Source organism: Monodelphis domestica, chromosome 3 (assembly GCF_027887165.1).
Source record: "Monodelphis domestica isolate mMonDom1 chromosome 3, mMonDom1.pri, whole genome shotgun sequence".
NCBI lineage: Eukaryota > Metazoa > Chordata > Mammalia > Didelphimorphia > Didelphidae > Monodelphis > Monodelphis domestica.
The window spans coordinates 11,187,265-11,204,717 of NC_077229.1; the positions used below are offsets into that span (position 1 = coordinate 11,187,265).

Consider the following 17,453-nt stretch of genomic DNA (forward strand, 5'->3'; position numbering starts at 1 on the left):
CATACTGAGAAAGAATCATGTTCTAAGGACAAGAGTTTGGCAAAGATATAAGTTGGAGAGAGATGCAGAGGTAAATGGTCTGGTTTTCTCCATTCTGCCCCAACCATAAACCCAAGGTGGAGAGAGATGTCAGGAGGACCAAGGAGCTCCTCTCCTACCATTCTTGAGGTTCCGCTTTAATACTGGCTAACCTTCCATCTTTGCCAAAGTGGCCTGCTGGTCGATCCCTGCCAGGCATTCATTTTTCCCTTAGGGCCCCCAAATACTCTGCTCTTTCCCTATGGAAGGGGGATTGAACAGCCAGGGGCAGAGGAAGCAGGCTGGGCTTGGTGTTAGCATATCTGTGTTGCTTCTGTCTATTCGTTAATAATGGGGTGACTTAGAATAACTCTCTTAGCACCTTTGAACCTCCGGGCCCTCTTTTGTGAAACTAGTTGTTTTGGATGGATCCTTTCTAAGGTCTCTTCCAGCTTTCAGTGCTATGATCTGACATTTTTCTATCTACTCTTCTAGGAAACAGCACGGAATGGTAACTAGGGAAGTGGGCTTATAGTCAGCAAGATCCTGGGTTCAAATCCTACTCCAGATTCTTACTTGCCGTAGCATCCTTGGTAAGTCATAGAGCCTCTCTGTGATTCTCTTACTTCATCCATAAAGTGAGAGGCTTGGATTCAGAGCCCTCACAGGGCCCCTTGGGTTTCTAACTGATGAGCTTTTTATCACTAGGGGCTATTCTTGGTCATGTAACCCAGACCCATGTGGGAGCCAGGGGAGGCTGTGGATTTACCTCAGTGCCGGGCAACAGGGAGGTCTTGCCCTGAGTTCTGACCTTCATGACCTAAGTTGCGGGGCTTCTCTTGGATGAGGCCTTGGCACTGTCCCCGTCATGCCATCCCTTCTCAGGGTGAGATGGGGATCTCGTTCCCAGGGTCCCTACTTCCTGTCGCATGAGGGTGGCTCAGAGAAGAGACAAGATGTGGGCCCAGAGGGTCAGTCAGGCCTGTACAGTCTATAGCAGCCATTGCGTTAAGTGATGGGGATACAAAAAGGAACAGAAGACAGTCTCTGCCCTAAAGGAGTTCACAATCTAATGCTGGAGACAACATGCAGATATGTATGCAGAGACCATAATCAGTGTGCAGTTATCATTTGCTAATACCCTTATTTGTGCTTATAACTATTCTTAACATGTAATGAAGGAATCGAATGCTTAAAATGATTACTATAATGAAGGCAGAAAAGCCTGGAAAGAGCCATATATTCTGATCAGTGTCTAAGGAGCTTCAAAAAAACATGCACAAGTACTACAAAGTCAATAAAAATCCATGAGAATTTCAGAGGAGCTAGAGACTGGAAAGCAAGAGGCTGGTCACTGGAGAAAAGAGGAGCATTTGGAATGCCAGGAGAAGTATTTATTGTCTAGTAAGAAACCATTCACTGTTCAAGGCTTGGAGACGAAAGGAACCAAACATTTTAATAATAATGAAAACAGTCATTTTAGACAAAAATTTAGCCCAGGAGAGCCATAAGTTATTGCAACAATAAATGGGGCTATCCATGTGTCCTGGCAGAGGACTTGAGAACTATCTGATATTTTGCATTCCCCGGCTGATGGCATTCCTTTGGTTTCCGGTTCTTTGACACCACAAAGAGCTGCTAAAATACTTTTGTGCCCATCAGATTTCCCCATCTCTCATCTCTTTGGGATACAAGCATGGAAATGTGACAAAGAAAGGGGGTCTGTGAGCTCAGTACCAATTATAAGCACTCATCTGTGAGAGAAAGAGTTTGAGAGCTCTCATCCTTTCCAGCCTAAGGGAGATGATACGGGGTCTCCTGCATGTTTCACTGCCACTTTCCAGGCACCAGCCCAGGGATTCAGCCTCTTCCAGAGGGGAAGTCAACAAGGCCCTCCCTCCTTCCCTGGCTTGTCTTTTAAGCCTACTAGCTCCTCCCTCCATGGCCATGGTGCACATGGATGCTCAGGGCTAGACTCTGTCCTTGGAGTCCACATCCCCCAAATAATTTACTTCACAGTATTGCTGGGGCAAAGGGTATGCATGATTGTCTGGCCATTTGGGCACGATTCCAGCTTGCTTTCCAGAATGGTTGTTTCAGTTCACAGTTCTACCAACAATGTATTAGTGTATAATTTTTTCACATCCCCTACAACATTTATAATTTTCCTTTTTGGTCCTATTTGGCAGTCTGAAAGGTGTGAAGTGATATTTCAGAGTTGCTTTGGAGTATTTTTTTTCATATGCCTATATTAATTTCTTCTGAGAACTGCCTGTTCCTATCCTTTGGCCATTTATCAGTTGTGGATTGCTTTGAATTCTTATACATTTGACTCAGTTCTTTAAATATTTGAGAAATGAGGCCTTTGTCAGAGACAGTTGCTATAAATTTTCCCCCCCTAATTTTTGTTTCCCTTCTAGTTTTGGTTGCATTGGTTTTGTTAATATAAAACCTTTTTAATTTGATATAATCAAAATATGTTTCATTTTTCATGATGTTCTCTTTGACTTTTTTGGTCATAGATTCTTCCCTAATCCATAAATCTGATACATAAACTTTTCTGTGTTCTCCAAATATGTTTATCATATAACTCTTCTTTTCTAGGTCAATTATCCATTTTGTCTTTATCTAGGTGTATGGTGTAAAATACTGGTCTATGCCTAGTTTCTGCCATATTGTTTTCAATTTTCCCAGAAGTTTTTGTCAAATAGCGAGTTCTTCCCCCAAAACTTGGGCCTTTGGGTTTATCAAACACAAGGTTATTACTGTGGTCACCAGCTACTGTGTGTTGATTTCCTGAACCCTATTGCATTGATCCACCACCCTATTTCTCAGCTAGTACCAGACTTTTGATGATTACCGCTTTATAGTATAGTTTGAGATCTGGTATGGCTAGGCCTCTTTCCTTCACATTTTTTCCATTGATTCCTTTCATATTCTTGGCTTATTATTTTTCCAGATTAATTTTGTTATCACTTTTTTTAACTCCATGAGAGAATTTTTTGGTAGTTTACTTGGCATGGTGCTGAATAGGTAAATTAATTTTAAGTAGAACTGTCATTTTGATTATATTGGCTTGGCCTATCTTTGAACAATTAATATTTTCCATTTGTTTAAGTCTGATTTCATTTGTGTAAAGTGTTTTGTAATTACATTCATATAGTGTTTTGATAAGTATACTCCTAGGTATTTTGTATTGTCTACAACTATTTTAAATGGAATTTCCTTTTCTGCTTCTTGCTATTGAATTTTATTGGTGGTTTACACAGTGGTAAATAGAATTGTTGAGGATTTACATGCATTTATTTTGTTTACTGCAACTGCTAAAGTTGTTAATTGCTTCTGTTGTTTCTTGGTTGATTCTCTAGGGTACTCTATGTATACTATTGTATCATCTGAGAAAAGTGATAGTATTATTTCCCTCATTTCCTATTCTAATTCCTTCATTTTTTTCCTGGTCTTTTTTGCTATTGCTGGCATTTCTAACACAGTATTAAATACAAGTGGTGATCTTGGGCATCCTTGCTTCATTCCTGATCTTATAGGAACAGTTCAACCTTGTCCCTATTGCAAATAATGCTGACTGAGTTTTAGATAGATGCTTTTTTTTTTTTATCACTTTACAGAAAGCTTCTTTTATTCCAGTTTTCTAATGGTTTTAGTCAAGGCTTTTTCTGCATCGATTGAAATAATCATATGATTTCTGTTGGTTTTGTTATTGATATGGCCAATTATACTGATAGTTTTCCTAATATTAAACTATCCCTGCATTCCTGGTATAAAACCCACCTGCTCATGGTGTATAATCCTTATGATATAATGTTATAATCTCTTTGCTCATGTTTTATTTAATTTATTTCCCATTAATATTCATTAAGGACATTAGTATATAGTTTTCTTTATGTTTTAGCTCTTCCTCGTTTAGTTATCAGTACCATATTTGTGTTATAAAAGGAATTTGGAAGAATTTCTTCTCCCATTTTCCCAGATACTTTATGTAGTATTAGAATTAATAGTTCATTGAATGTTTGGTAGAATTAACTCGTGAATTCATCTGGACCTTAAGTATTCATCTATTTTCCTGAAAGTCAGATTGGCATGTATTTGGGCAAATTTAGCTCAGTAATTGCTTTATTTTATTCTTTACTAGTTCTGATTTCACCTTTTTCCTTTTTGATACTGGAAATTTCTTTTACTTATTACTTTTTTGTAAATCAAATGAACCAGTGGTGTATCTATTTAATTTTTTTTCATAAAATGAGCTTCTTGCCTTATTTATTAGTTCAAGGTTTTTTTTTACTTTCAGTTTTATTAATCTCTCCCTTGATTTTCAGGATTTCCAATTTGGTGTTTAATAGGGTTTTAAAATTTGTTCTTTTTCTAGTTCTAGTTTAAAATTTGTTCTTTTTCTAGTTCGTTTAGTTTCATGCCCAAATCATTAATCGTCTCTGCCATTATTTTATTGATGTAAGCATTTAGAGAAAGGAATTTCTCCCTAAGTACCACTTTGACTACATTCTGTAATTTTTGATACACTATTTCCTTATTGTTATTTCTTTAATGACATTGTTGATTGTTTCTATTATTTGTTTTTTGACCCATTCATCTTTTAGGACAAGATTTAGTTTTCAATTAAGTTTTAGTTTTTTAACTGACTTTTGTTGAGTATAATTTTTATTGCATTGTAGTATAGGGCCTGATTAAAGTACTGAGGGAAGAGCTACACAAAATTTATATCCTCTCTGTTAGCATGTAATGTGAGAAGAGTGAAGATTGAATTTGGCTCTCCCCTGATTGTAACAATGAAGGTACTTAGCTCTTCCTGGATTGTGAAGATTAAGTTATAATACTCTGATTGTAACAATGAAGGTACTTAGCGCTTCCTTTATTTTGAAGATTAAATTGTAATCCCCTGTCTATTTTTAGATTTTAATCCCCAAAGCATTAGGATGGTAGTAGTCTCTCGGTAACCCAGAATGAGGATTGTCTTTGTGTGTTTTGCACACTCTTGTCTTTTGTGCTCCAACACGCCCTAAGCACTCCACAGTGCTTTGCTGCGTTGCCCTCTCAGCTGTTGAACCTTCTTGTTGGTTTCTTCTGTCTGTTCAGCCGAAACAGTCTTCACATGCTGGGTGAGCAAAGCCCTAGTTCACCCGATGACCCGATGGCTACCCTCACAAGGTTTGGCTGGCCTGTCGAAGCCGTTGCCCGGGGTGTGGTCACTGTCGCATGCTAGCAGCTACTGCGAGCCACAAGTGAGAGCTGGGTGTCAGGTGGGGGTCAGAGGCTGGAGAGCTGCCCTAAGAGGGCACGACAAGCCCTCCATACCAGAGATACTACCCCTCCTGAACACCCCATACACCCCACCCCAAAGTGTTAACCCAGTACGTAAAAGTAGATCTACCCATTTTAACCACAAAAGGTGTGAACACCCATTTCATACATGTAAACCCAGTACTTAAAGTAAATCTACCCATTTTGCATTTTAACCACAAAAGGTATAAAGTAACTACAAAAAGGTGTGGACACCCATTTTATACATTGAGTGGGAGGTCTGTGACCCACGTGTGAAAGACTGGACAGTCCTGGAGAGAAATGTCTGCTGTGATTGGTAGATGTAAAATTTAGGGGAGGTGACACAAGAGAAAAAGATCTTTAAATATTGGAAACGGAGACACACACAGTTGAATCAGTCACACGGGTTTGGAGTGAAGAAGTCATTCAGAGGAAAGACTGGTCAATCAGTCACTTGGAGTTGGACTGGAAGACAGACACTTGAGGAGAGGCTGGAAGACAGACACTCAGACTTGGAGTGAAGACACTTGGCTATGGAACTGGACCCCCGAAGGAGCTTGTGTGGGAGACCTCAGACTGCTTTTTTATTAGACGGTCACTGTGGTGAGTGATAAGGCTGACTTCCCTTTCCCTTGGCTTTCTCGAGAGGCCCCTTGGCCAAGGCCTCTGAATGTCTGCCTGGCTTAGCCCGGGCCAGAGCAGTTCAATTCCCTTTTCCCTCTCTCATTCTTAATTTCTTCCTCTATTGTAAAATAAACTACCATAAATTCCATTTGACTTTAGTAATTCATTTTGGGATTTAGAAATTAAATCCCTGGAGACCACCAATTAAATATATTCAGGTCTAACCATAAAACTAACAGAAGGAACATAGGAAGCTAGGAAAGGGAGTTTCTGGGGAGCAAATTCTAATTATACACCTTGTTCTCTTAGTCCTTTCTGTAGCCCTTGACACTGTTGCTCACTTTGTCTTTCTTTATAGTCTCTTCTCTGTAGCGTTTCAAAATAGTTTTAATTCCCTCCTGACTCGCCTACCTGTCTGACCACTCCTCTGACTTGTGAGGAATCCTTATCCACATTATGCCCTCTTGCCATAGGAGTCCTACAGGGTTCTGCCCTCATTTCCTCAGAGATTTTATTTTCTCCTGTGGGTTGTATTGGAGGGCTTGGTTTGGGTGTTATGAATGAAGGGAGAAAAAATGGAGCCTTCCCCTTTCACGTTTAGGACAAGGGATAGAAGGAGTTGATGATATAAACCCAGAAGGTAGAAGGAGGGTGAGATGGGTTATTCCCCCCTTTAATCCTCGCCAGATATGTCTCCTCACTAAACCTGCCTTTTACTCCCCTCTATTAACTGTTCTTGTAGATGAACTTCTTCCCTTGGAGAAAGAGAGAGAAATCAGCTCTCCTTCTTCCACTGTGACTATTTCCTTCATTCACAATGAAGTCATTTGGAGATAAATGACAATCTCAATTCTAACTGTTATTGTCAGGGGTAAAAAAGTAAGATGTCTGAACTGTTAGGGTCTAGAGGAAAGAGGAGAAAGGAGGTCCCTGTTTGTCTAAATCTCCCTTTCCTCCCTCCAAAGTTGAGATACCCAGGCTTCACAGCCTGGCCTCTGAGAGGTTCAGGTTTGGTGAACCCTGGTCTTGTCAGTAGAACAGTGGCCAGACCCAGGGTGTCAAGGAGCTGTGAGAGATCTTGTTAGGGCTGCTTCTTATTCTCAGGTTTCTGCCACACTTCTTGCTGGGATCTTTGAGGGGGGATGGTGATCAGGTTCAAGGAGGGATTTATTCTAGGGCTCAGGATCCAGTCTCAGACAAGACTTTCCCCTTTTCCAGAGAGAGAGAGAGAGAAAGAGAGACAGAGAGAGAGACACACAGAGAGAGACAGACAGAGAGAGGGGGGGGGAGAGAGAGAGAAAATCTCCTCCTCCCTCTGGATTCTAATCCTCTTGAGCCCCTCCCCTGTTGTGGATGAGAAACCTCTGCAGTTCTTGGATTAGACCTCTATCACAGGGTTTAATTAACATTTCTGTGCTAATGAATTATAAATCTATTCATCCTGCTTTATTCACCCTGATGACTTAATCTCATATCTCCAACTGCCTTTCAGATATCTTGAACTAGATGTACAAAACAAAACTGCACTTATTGAAAGCCGAACCTAGTCTCTCAAAGCCCAAGGTCCTTTTCTGTCTGGGTATGACGGCTTAGACGCATAATGATGAGATGGGAGACAGCTTGAGTGCTCAGACCTGGAGCTCAGGTGTCACATGTCTGTTCTGCCAGGCACAGAGCTCATGTTTATTATATAGCTTCACTGAGTACATGTTTTTCTGGCACACAATCATTTTTAAACATACATAATTAAACATGATTTCTAGCAGGTAATTGGATGTGTCACACATTAACAAATTGCCTAATCAACATTCTGTGATCACATATTGCTACAACAGAGAAGTATGTGATGAATGATATAAGTAGGGTAGGCAGGGGGTGGTTCCCCTTAGCCTGTGGGATGACCAGCTAGGAGAATCATTGTTGCTTTTGATCAGCTTTCACAATCAATCAGAATTACTTAGAAGATGGGTAACAAAACATTTCACAGCTAGGTATGGGGTTAAAAGGTAATTTAAGACAGACCAGAATCAGGAATCTTTCTAATTTCTAAGTAGCATTTTTCTTTGTTTCACTCAGGCACTTGGTGATGTTGCTCTGGTTATTGTACACAAACAGATTGAGTGAAGTGTGTTGTAGCAAAGAAGTGATTGATATGCCTGTGTGTTTGGTTTGCAGTGGGTGTGGGGAAATTGAATGTAACTCTGCTAAGAAAGAGAAGGGAGGGGTAGTAGGTAAATGATCTTTAGGTTTTATTTCTGTGAATATGATCTTTGGGTGATTAAAGTGGGTCATATGTATAAATAAATCCTGTGAGTATTTGCTCTCATATTCTTTTGTAACTGGAGAGAGAACAGCAATCCTAATCAATAGTAAGGGAAGTTAGTGGGAGAAGTCACATCGAGGGGGTTCAATGGATTCCTCATCTTTCCAGAAAGTCACCTTGCAACTCTGGCACTTATAGGCAACCATGTCAGACAGCGTGGACTTGATGGCTTCCCACAAGCACTTTTTATTTTTTACTTTAAATCCTCCTACTGTGGAGGTCAACACTGTCCTCCCAGACCCACAGGTCCAAAAATTAGGAATTTTCTTGGATTCCTCACTATGTCTAACTCCCCATATCCAGTCTATTGCCAAAGCCTGCCAATGTCACCTTCGAAGCATCTCTTGTATACTCCCTTTAATGTCTTCTTATACGTGTTGGCTGTCCTTCCTTTTCTTCTTAAAAATTATTTTAATTTTTTTCTAGCTTACATGTCAATACAATTTTTAATATTTATTTTCTGATATTTTGCAATCTATGTTCCTTTCCTCCTTCCCAACCTTCCCCTTCCCAAAGTAATACAACATAGGTTGTACATATATTATCATTCAGTACATATTTCTGTTTGTCATATTATGAAACAAGACACATATTGGTTACACTAGGAAAAAATTCATGGAGGAAATAAAGTGAAGAATGGTTTGCTTCAGTCTGCATTCCATATGCTCCTTCTATGGTCCTAAATGTCTTTTTTCCTCATGAGTCATTGTCCTGGATCCTTGTCTTATTTATAATAGCTAAGTCATTCACAGTTGAGCATTATTGTTGTTACTGTGTACAATGTTCTAGTTCTATCACTTCATATCACTCCTGAAATCTTTCCAGGTTTTTTTCTTATCATCTTGTTTGCCATTTCTTATGGCACAACATTCCATTAAGATCCCATAACACAACTTGTTCAGCCATTCCCTAATTGATGGAACCTCCTTTAGTTTCTGGTTCTTTAACACAACAAAGTGAGTCGTCAATATTTTTGTACATGCAGGTCCTTTCTCCCTATCTTTAATCTCTTTGGGATACAGACCTAGCAGTGCATTGCAGGGTTAAAGGGTATTTACAGTTTTATGGACCTCTGGAAATGGTTCCAGATTGTTCTCCAGAATGGTTGCACCAGTTTGCAGTTCCACCAATCTGTGCTGGCAGGCCAAAGCAAGGAATAATCTCCTTTAAGAGCACCATGGCAACAAAATCTGCTGTAACTTGGATGGTAGAAAATGCTTCCGGCCATTTGGTTAGCTGATCCACTATGACTAGACAAAATTTATAATGTCCAGCCTTTAGCATAGTGATAAAGTCAATTTGCAGATGTTCAAAAGGTGTGGAAGCTAAAGGACACCTACCAAATGCTTTGCCACAAAAGGCATGTTGGTTATATGGTTGGCAGGTGGGGCAGGCTACACACACTTCAGGGTTATGGTAGTTACACCAGGGGCTATCCATACATGACCTTCCTTTCCATAAAAATTACATATTAGTTTGTGGATTCCTTTAAAGGAGCTATGACCTCTCCCCATTTTGCAGTTGCTTTTTCAGTTGATGCATTTATTCCCTTCTTTAATGTCTCCTCTAATATCTCCACTAAGTCAGTGTTCTCTTTTTCTTTCTTTCCATATCCATCAAAAACAAACTGCCACTCTAATTCCTTGAGGTCCATATTAGCCCAGTTTGGACAGTATAATAGTTAAAATTAAATTATGAGGCTGCTAGTAGCATTAATAACTTTATTATATCAAAGTAGCGATAATGAGAGGGAAATGTAGGAAAGAGTTGATTAGCTGCTTATCCTATATGCCCTTTGCTGAATTCAAGCTCACTACTGTCATGAGATCCTTCATGTTCCAAACTCCAGCCAGAAGGCCGTGAGCATGTGTGTCTAGAACCTTGGTCTTGCTTTTAAGATAAGTTTTCTCCACCCACTAGCTCTCTTACATCACAGCTCAAGAACCAATCATAGTTACTTAATTTGCCTGGCACTGCTCAGGGGGGGCAGTGCTTGTAGGATCAGTTTCTAGTCTCATTGGTTTCAACTTCCTTTCTCTGAGGGCCTGTCTGTCCCTGTACCTCTCACTGATTGATAAACACTGCTTGATTTTATCAAAACAAGGTAGCATAATGGAGGGAGGAGTTCCTTTCTCACAATAGTTAGTTATAAAATAGTTAACTACCTTGCAGCAGTTTTTTACAAATTGTTTACTTTTGTGTCTAATATCTCTTTACCTAAGAGGTCCAGATATCTGCCTCTCCTACCTCAATAAACCTATCCATAAATTGAGATGGGTTTTCATTATCTTCCTGCTTTAAGATTTCGAATTTAGGCCAAGTACCAGGCCTATTAGAACAAGCCCTCTTTGTTTTCAGTAATGCATTCCTAGGCTGATATAGTTGTAAGTAATTTTCCTCTGAATTTAGATCCCGTTTAGGGTTTTGGGTTAGTTAGTGAATCACTCCCTTACCCTGGGCCTGATGAACAAGAGAAATATTTTTATTCCTTCCACTTTCCATTAACAGGGTGTAGAGCAAATCCTCTACACATCAAGTCATGTCAGATTATAAGTGTGGTAAATGCTTTCACACTTACTTATGACTACAATGGACTCCTCTTCAAAGGATGGGGTTTTCTTTTTGAATCTCTCAATTTCTTGTGGAAAGGTGTATGATGTCTAATGTTTACTTAGTTCCCTCTTTTATTATAAGTGGGAACATCCCTTAGTGGGGAGTAGACCTTTATTTGACTTGTCTGTGATTACTGATGCTTGGATTGTTGTTTGGTTTGTAGTGGAGTGAGTGGGTGAATGGGGAGGAGTGAGTGGGGAGGCAGGGTGAAAGGGGTGGGGATAGGTTTGTGGAGGAGAGAAGGAAGGAGGTCAGGGTTTGGTGAGGGGGAGTAGAGAAGCCAACTCGGTCAGGTTGAGGAAGGAATAAGCAGGGGCAGGGCCTGGAAGAGAGGAGACATGGTAGGATGGGTAGAGTTGGTCAGTGAAAGAAGGGTAGGGAAATGACTAGCAAAGGGGTTGAAGAATGGTTGGGAGATGGAAAGGGGTAGGGTTAGGGATTTTGGGTGGGGACTGGGTAGTGAGAAGCTGTCTGGGGTAAGAGTAGTAGGGCTGAGTAAGGTAAAGAGGTGGTTAGGGAGGAAAGGAGGTAGGAGGAGAGAGATGAGCTGTGTCTGATATAGGGGGGAGGGGCCAAAGGGGTCAAGTTTTGATTAGGCTCAGTAGGAGAAGCTTCCTCACAGTCAAGGTGGGAGGATGATAGGGTGTTTTTCTTGCTAGATCTAATCAAATGTTTAGGAAGAACAGAAGGAGTTAAGCCAGAATATTCTGGATCCAATGAAAGAATGGCCTCCTCGTTAGAGGATAATGAGGGCCTGTGCTGGGTTGAGTCTTCATGATAAGCCCATAAGCACCAGTAGGAGAAACCTTTTGAATCCTTGTTATTAATGGCCAGCTTTAAATATTTTAAGACCTTAAACTTAAAAGAACCATACTTAGGCCATCTAAAGTACTTCTCTGTCCAGGTTCTGCAAAATTTCTTCACTTCTCTCATTGTCATCCAAGCTTCCTTAGGAAAATTAGGATCACCCCAAGAATCCAATAGTTTATGCAGGGGGGAACCTGGAAGAATTTTCCCTTATTTCCTCTGATTTGTTGCAATATTTCCCAGTTTCTAGTCTTTTGACTCTGAATTCAGAAGAAAAATTTCTAGCCTTCCTATCTTAATCTGCCTATTGGAGCTGTTCTGACTATTGCTGAATGGTCAATTTAAACAATGAAAGGATCCTCAAAATTAGCAAAAATAAATTTTGAGACAACTCCCTTTAATTTTATTGTAGAAAGCTATTTTATACTAAGGTTAAATAAGAATCCAAAGCAAGGCAACAGTACCAACAGGAAATACAAATAACAATTATTAAGAAAAAATTATTGTGTTTGGAATAATGAAACACTGGATTAGTATATTTGATTCATTAATATTGCATTGAATTAGGTTGGCTTAATTTGGTTTTATTCAATTTTATTAATGTTTTTATTTAATTCAATATTACACAAATTTAAAGTTATTAATAATTCTTTAATTTTAATCTATTTGATTCAATATGGTTTGATGTATTCAATTTAATTTTGTTATTAAAAGATTTTTAAAATTGCCTTCAGTTTTCACTTCTTGCCTATGGGTGGCACTATACTTGTGTATACTGGGTGCTGTGCACGTTTAGCTAGGAGCAGGGACCTCAACCTGCATGTGACACGGGAGGTCCCCCCCTCACAGTCAGGAGTGTGGATATGGGCCTACTCTTGGCATGCTAACCCTCCAGGCTGTGGAGGGGACCTGCTCTGGGTTCAGGTTCATCTCCAGGCTGGAAGTCTGTCCCTCTTTGTCAGGGGAAGGGGGGGGGGGGTGTGTGAGTCTGTACCATGAGGCAGAGAGCCAGGGGGTTGGGCAAATGGCCTGGGTACTGTTAGGGCTTGGAAACAGCCAGCACAGGGTGGGGATCAGGAGCTCCTGCTGGGATTTTGCTGCTTGAGAAGCTGCCCTAACAAAAGGCTGCATGAGGTTCCTGTGTGAAGTGGGAGAGCCGCTGGAGAGCACCCTCCCAGCTTGGGGTACCCATGGCCAGGAGGCCTCATCTGCTCCTTTCTCCAGCACCCTGCCTTCACCCAAGCTAAGGTTGAGGATCTTACCAAAATCCTGCCGAGCAGCGGCAGGGACGGGAAGGACTCCCGAAGTGAAGCGGCGGGAGGGACGGGCGGCAGCGCAGCTGATCAGCGGTGCAAAAGCAACATGAAAATGGCTTTTCAGCAGAGATGGAGAAAAACTCATCTATGACTTTTCCTGTACTGAAAAGCTTTAGAAAAAAAGAGAATTCCTTCCACACTTTGTGGTTGCCATCTGTTACAATTCAATGACAAACTCCAGCTTCTCATTGGGAATGAGAAAGCAGACAGTTAAAACCTCTTTCCTAACCTCAGTTCTTTGATCATGGGGTTGGTGCACCAGCAGGGCTCTCAGCCAGCCCTCCACATGGCCGCTGTTCATATGACGTCCAGGCCAGGCACGCAGATGGGGGGTGGGGGGTGGAGGATTCCCATTACACATTGTTCAAGTGTTTTTTACTTGCTACCATATAGTTCCTGGTTTGTCTACACAGGTAAACTCTCAGGTGTTGCCCTTCCTTTTTACAGAGGACAAGTGATGTCATATTGGGGGGAATCTCGATTTGTGCAAAATGGAATTAAATGAGGTAGAGTTGCACAAAGTCCTCCGCCTTCCTCTCTCTTCCAGTCTTGTGCCAAGACAAAATTGAGGATGACCCACAATGGCTTGGGATTCAGTGCATGACTTTGGCCTCTTTGACATCTGACCATGCTCTAAGCCCTCTACAATGCCTGCTTCCATTACCTTCATGGCCACTGGAACAAATGTCCCTTCAGTTACCCTCACCTTGGTTTAGCCCACCTGCCAAGATGATTTACCAGGCTGTGAATTTGCCCGGGCTACTGATTCTTGGAGACACAAGTGAGAGTGGAGAGTCAGGAGGATACTAAAGGTAGATGCTCAGCCCTGAAAAGGGCTATGGAAGCCCTCCCACCAGGGGGGCTGGTTCTCCTTGAATGCCTCGTGTAGCCCCATTAACTGGAACTACCACCCTCTAATGCAGACACCCCCCTCACCCCATCAGCTCCCTGGAATACTAAGGTAATGGTCTGCTGGGAAAGTTTCTCTCCAGTTAGCTATTAAACTGATATTCCCCTAGTGCAGGCCCAGTCCTATCCCACAGTCCCTCTCCTATCACCTCAGGCACTTGCAATGACTCCCTCTTGCCTCCAGGATGGAATAGCAAGTAGTCTGGCATTGAGCACTTCCAGTCCCAGCCTTCTACTCTCCTAGTTGTCTCACACCTTGTTTTCTGACCCAGGTCCTGTGATTCGGGGACACTGGATTGTTCCACCAACAAGACAATCCATCTCTAGCTCCTGAGATTTCCTCTGGTTGTCCTTCCTTGAGCACATACCCATCTCTACTGAACTGCTGGAGAATCTGGATTCCTTCAAGTCTCACCTTACACAGGAAGCCTTTCCTTAATTCTGGTGCCTTGCCTCCAGCTAAATATAGCTTTGTGATCTTTGTTTAGAGGTTAGAAGGCCCATAGAATTCCAAGCAGCTTGAGGGCAAGGGCTGCCTTTTCTTCTTTTCATATTGGTCTAGCACATAGTAGCTATTTATAAGCTTATTGATTGTAAATGATTTGATAGGTTACTTTGAGAATCCCAATTAGTTAATTAACAAGCTCTTTGAAATGGTTATCAACTTCAGCAAAAGGGCCGCATTTAACATAAAGCTAGCCAAATCACCAGCATTATTAGGTTACCAACAATATTCAACTGAGAAATTACATTTCAAATGTCTATAAATCAAAAAATATTTGAGAGTATATCTGTCTAGACATATACCACAGCAAATGTATGGACAAAATTATAAAACACTCTTCAAAATAATGTGAACTCTAACCCTAACCCATTTTTTAAATGTAATCAGACAAATATTATTCATTCAGCCAAGTTAATATAACAAAAATGACAACTCGGGACAGCTGGATATCTCAGTGGATTGAGATCTAGGACTAGAGATGGTAGGTCCTGGGTTTATCTGTCCTCAGACACTTCCCAGCTGTGTGACCCTGGGCAAGTCACTTAACCCTCATTGCCTAACCTTTACCACTCTTCTGCCTTGGACCAATATACTGTACCGATTCCAAGATGGAAGGTGAGGATTAAAAAAAAAATGACAACTGTACCCAAATTAGTTTACATATTCAGTATCATACCTCTATCAAAAGGTTACTTTATAGAACCAGAGAAAATAACAAAATTCAGCCGGAAGAGCAAAATATCAAGATAATGAAAAAATGGGAATCAAAAGGGGCCTCGCAGTACTGGAACTATATTAAAAAATGTAATCATTGCAATTTGGCACTAAGCAAAAAATACTGATGTTAATTAATGAAGGATATTAAGATGACTAAAAGGAAGTTATTAGGACACATATTCTTTGTATCAAGAGGCAAATGAGATCAGGAGCCTTGTGTTTCCTAAACCTAAAGTTTGGTTTAGTCACATTAAAAAATTGGACAAGACTAATTCTATACTGTATTTTATACGACTATATCCATATGCGTGCACGTATATATATATATATAGCCCCACATAAAATTAGGTTTGCTTTTAATGATTTCTCAATTGCTGGGAATACAGAGGATGAAGAGGGACAGAATTTGGAACAGGAAATAAAAATAGAATGAAAAATACTGCAAGTTAATTATTTCATTCTAAAGAATGGATGGCAATTTATATCCCCAAGTCCTCTCATCTATCACAGAGATAAGAGCAAAATGGAGGCATACAACTAAGGAAGCGATATGAAAACCAGATTAAAATGCCCCAATTCACCAACATAAAAGTCCTGAAGCCGAAGGAAGAAATTTACAAAATTGAGTGGAAAGAAAAAAATTGAATTGACAAAGCTAGAAGCTAATTTTTAAAGAATTAAAAAAAAATGTGGTCCAATGGAGGGACCACTCTTCTGTCCAAGAGTACCAGACTTGCTGCCATGTGCCCCCCTACCCCTACCCCAGTCCTTGGGGGAGGGGGAGTGCAGGAGGCTCTTTTGGTCCACATTTCTACTGTGCAGGCTTTAGGTGGCCCCGATTGGTATCTAAGGCTGGCGGGTGATATACCGCTGCACCTGAGGGTTGCCGCTTCACCTCGCCACCCACATCTGAAAGCTGGAGACCCAACCCTGATCCAGACCACCCCAACGTTGCACCCCCTTTCCCCCATCTCTTTCCCCTCAGTATCGTGCCCAGCCTTGGGAGCCCCTCTTCCCATCTACTGGTGTCCCCAGGTGGCTGCGCCGTGACGCAAGCGGACCAAGACCAAGACCTCTTACGATTGCCTCCCCGGAGAGAGGAATTGCTCAGGTGCATTTCTCACCCTCCTACCCTGAAACTCAAAAGATTTCCACCATACCTTATGCGCATTGTACAGATGAGGAAACAGGCCCAAAGCCAGTCACTGAGTTACCCAGGGACCGTCAATGTCCCTCCCTTTGGACCGTTTCCGCAGACAATCAGGGCCGTTAGAAGTCTGGGAGGCTTGGGGAGGGGTGGGGTGGAAGAGCTTAGTCCTGGATTGGATGATTTCAAGATTCGGGCTCGAAGGAAATTGAGGTTTGGCTTTACGGCCTTCCGGAAGCTGTCTCTAACGGCTGCACCGATCCTAAGGAACGCCCACAGCCTCCAAGTCCATTTGGAATTCCTGCCTTGGCGTCCTTCCTTTGCAGCTCCTGGACTTTTTGTCATTTGGGGTTCCAGAGAACTTAGGTGACCTCGAGCTTCTTCAACCTGGTGCCCCGATGCTCTGGGGAGTGGGAACTTCCCATAAGCCCTGTGAGGGTATTCTAAACCCGGAAGTTTTTCACTTTCTGAACCTTGCCCTTGGCCCTGGTCCACATAGCAAACGTTGATTGGGCCGTGCTTGGTGGCTGATTGGCCGAAAGCATCACGTGGATGGCCAAAGCTGGGACTTTCCGCTGACGTTAGCTTGATATAACGCGATAGTTACCTGAACGGGAGTGTTCAAACTAACCTGACAGAATACAATCAAACCTGGGAAAAGAACCATAGCTAGAGGCAAGGGTGTTAGGGAAGGGGCTGCTTACCATGGATACTAAAGGGTGGTCCCTGCCAAGGTGTGGGTCATCTTGGGAAAGGGTCTCTTAATACGATAGGGTCCATTATTCAGTCTGAAATTGCCAGGGTGGATTCTCACAGGAAAGGGGAACAAGTACAAACTTTGGGGTCTCCAATTTACAATCTAGTCCTGAAACTTGGGGTTCATCAGAACTAGGCTACAAGTTTGGAGTTTCTAGATTCCATGTTGACACCCTCCCGTCACCCCCCCCCCCCTTCCCCAAAGGCTTGACGCAGCTGCCCAAACTAATGGACAAATGGGCTTGACTCTTGTTACTAATAGTGGAAAACTTTGGGGTTCATGTATGGGCAACTGATATTTCGGGGCACTCCCCAAATACCCGTGCATTGACATTTGAGCCAGAAAAGCAGGCAGTCTGCCTTTGGCAGAATATTCTAACAAACAAAACATGACCCCATTTCCCCAAAGTCCTTAAATCTTTC

The 17,453-nt window shown here is 41.7% G+C and overlaps 1 protein-coding gene across 1 annotated transcript in view; it reads left to right on the top strand.

Moving 5' to 3' along the window:
- Window positions 1–514: 514 nt before the first annotated feature.
- The window catches only part of LOC100616824 (zinc finger protein 189-like), a 60,312-nt gene continuing 43,373 nt past the window's right edge, over window positions 515–17,453 (top strand). The window contains exon 1 of the mRNA XM_007490726.3: window positions 515–611. The gene's annotated coding sequence lies outside the window, so the exon portion shown is untranslated. The remainder of the gene's footprint in view (window positions 612–17,453) is intronic.